The sequence below is a fragment of the Berghia stephanieae genome, unplaced genomic scaffold (assembly GCF_034508935.2).
Source record: "Berghia stephanieae isolate SIO BIC M18660-M18661 unplaced genomic scaffold, UCSD_Bste_1.3 scaffold1759, whole genome shotgun sequence".
Lineage (NCBI taxonomy): Eukaryota > Metazoa > Mollusca > Gastropoda > Nudibranchia > Aeolidiidae > Berghia > Berghia stephanieae.
In genome coordinates this window covers 8,424-11,571 of record NW_027622800.1, presented here as the reverse complement: position 1 = coordinate 11,571, position 3,148 = coordinate 8,424, and the positions used below count along the sequence as shown (strand labels likewise).

General features: G+C 38.2%; 1 long non-coding RNA gene across 1 annotated transcript; it reads right to left on the bottom strand.

The window, feature by feature from the left end:
• Positions 1-11: 11 nt before the first annotated feature.
• LOC144961209 (uncharacterized) lies at positions 12-2,939 on the bottom strand. Its single transcript, XR_013643088.1, has 2 exons — positions 2,830-2,939; positions 12-212 (listed from the first exon to the last, which is right to left on the bottom strand). It is a non-coding gene; the product is annotated as an uncharacterized LOC144961209 (long non-coding RNA).
• Positions 2,940-3,148: the final 209 nt, after the last annotated feature.

Here is a 3,148-nt window from a genome sequence, read left to right as displayed (position 1 = left end):
CTCTCATAACTGCGGTAACATAAGAATCATTTCATTTACCAAATCTGTGGGATCTGAAAACTTCACTCAGGTTACAATAAAAATTGCTTCCAAATGCAGTCTGTCATCCATGTTGAATACACATCACCGGTTTACCAGGACTTTGTCGCAGTTGCGGACTGTGAGAATTAACAGACCATATATAGATTGACCACTGTGCCAATTGACGCCACCTTTAAGAAAAAATAAAAAAGCAGTAAATGTCATAACAATAGTAAATAATTCATTTTAAAAAATTAAAAATTAAACTTGCTCAGTGTGTAATTTTTAAAAATCAAACAATAAGATTTAACCCATTAAAGGCGAGATTCAATCTTACTAACACCAGATCTTAGTCTTAACTCACTAAATCCTAGCCCTCTACTCTCCCAAGAGATTTTTCATACTTTTTAAAATCCCCAGGTGTAATGCAAATTCGTTATCCCTCCCCTGACACCTGTCTGGGGATGACGAAAATTCATTATCCCCAGACACATATTTGAAACTCCGCTCTTTTAAACAATTATCCACATTCCAGAATATGGAATGTTTCCAAATGCACATAGAAATAAGGAAAGTTAATAAAATATATATAAAAACAAAATTAACCAACAATAAATCAGTTGTTACTACATATACACAATATGCGTCGACTTCGAATTGGGTGTCATGGCCAAATGGTTTAGTCGTCTGCCCTGGAAGTTTTACCAGAATCGGCGTTGTGGGTTCAAATCCTGGTTCCGCCACTTTTTTAAAAATTCCGTCTTCTTTTTACAGAAAGTTGAAAGGGATAAATATCCCATCCATCCTCCCCCCACCTTTTTTTTTTTTTAAACTCTCTCTCTCCCTTGGTTCCTTTCTAGTTTCTAGCAAATTGTCATATTCGTCCCCACTCCGGTCTGAAAAAGTGTCGAAAAAGAATAATTAAAAAGCAAACAAACAGAAATATTCAGAGAGCGACCAAATGGTCAGAGGAGAAAAAACAAACAATTTAAAAAATAAATAAAATAATTTTAAGAAATTCATGCTCAGAAACGGAACAAAAGGCCAAACAAAAGGGAGAAAAGAATAGACTCGCTCAAAAAAAAAAAAAAGAAAAAAAAGGGGGATGGGGGGGGGGGGGGGGGGGGGGGGGGACATTTATCCCTTGCAACGTCCTGTAAAAAGGTGTCTGGGGATAACGAATTTACAATGGGAATAATGACAGCCTTTAATTCTTTAATGAATACTGGGGATGTAGGATCTTTCCGAAAATAATTTTCCTATTGTCTTCAACGTCTGTTGTACATTAATATTTGTTTAAGATTTATCTAGGCATGAATAAAATTCTGGATGTGAATCGGTTTTCTTTTTTTACTTTTTATTTTTATGTCTATCGTAACCCTATTTTTGCGACGACAAAAAAAAACAAAAAAAACGAACTGATCAAAGCAGCTCTCACTGGCTGAAAATGTTATTGCGATACCAAGCATTGTGCCAAGAATGGTGCTATAAGTTTCTGTGGTAACCAGTCACTTCATAAAACTAAAACAAATTAGCACTGGCACCAGTGTCAGTAACCAGTACCTTATCACTATCCATCATAATGTGGAATCTGGAAAAGGAATGAACCGTTTTTAGTATCATGAATGAGAGAAGCTAATTCTCAAAATGCGCATGTGCGACTCGGGTGTCCAATAACTCTGTTAATATATTAATATTACTTAATACCCTGGGGATAATCACAGCCTCTTAATCTAATGGGCTTGACGAACCTAAGTAAGACAGCTTTATTTTCATTCAACCCAACCAATTTTAAGGTAATACCGCAAACTCGGGGACCCAAATAATTCTGGGGGTTTGGGAGGGGGAAAACTTTTTTAAAAAAGTCTAGTAGGGGTTTTGGGAGGGGAGAGACTTTTTTTTTTTAAAGTTAAAGTCCCCCCCCCCCCCCCCCCCCCTCCCAACAAATCCCCAAAGAATTTTAAAGAAAAAGTTTCCCCCCTCCCAAAACCCCAAAATTATTTGGGTCCCCAAGCAGGATCCAATCCATGCCATTCAGCGAAGTAGCCAAGTCACTCTATTCCGCCTCCGAACAGGACACAATAGACTAAGAGGACATATGTTTACAAAGCTAGGTATTGGAACAACCCCTTATTGCCCATGTGGAACCGACCATGAAACCACTTTACATGTGCTTATGGATTGCCCATTATACAACGTGCAACGTTCGAACCACTGGGTCACCCCTACAACACTCAACACAAAGCTCTATGGTGAGGCTGAGGACCTAAAGCGGACCACAGACTTCATAGCAGATATCGGACTGCAGCCATAGATGTCCATCAGAGGAACGAAGAAGAAGAAGAAGAAGATTTGGGTCCCCGAGTTTGCGGTAGTACCGATTTTAAAACATTGCCACTATGAAAGGTGCGATTGCGGTTTCCTTTTTTTTTTGCCCCGACACTTCGACTTTGAACGTGAAAACAAGATTCGGTTCCGCCGACTCAGCGGCTGCCCTTTTTTTAAACACTTTTAATGGGGAATTTAATCCAATAACATCTCAAAGAACTCAGCTTTTTCCATAGATTGGAGCATTTATTCTTCTCTCTTTACTACCTATACACAAATGGAGCTATTCCTTTCACTATGATGTGATGTGTGGTTATAGTTTGAAAATAGACACTTGTAAACAAACTAAAAATCCCATTCGCATTGGTTACGGCTACGGCGAAAGCAAAAGTATTCCGACTAAAATAATAGTGCTAATCAACTAGAGGATGCATTAAACAAGATATAAACAACAACAACAAAATAATACATCAAGCTCACCATTGTTCAGGAGAACAAACTCGGCGTCCGAGCAGGGGTAATTAATTTTTTCCCCTGACTCGTATTTGATGCCTACTAAGTTCGCCATCTTGAGATTGAAAAGGGCCAGGGTTGCCAGATTATTTTTCAACAAAATGCCAGGGAAGACTCAAAAAATGCCAAAACACTCAAAAAGATGCCAAAGTCTGTTGACTCCCACCCCCACTAAGAAAACTACTCACTTTTGATAGACAATTTACTATCATATCCTGGTGGCTTGCGTGTTTTCTTTTCTGTTTTTTTTTTTTGAATTATACTAAATTTCCTGTTGGGGTAATTA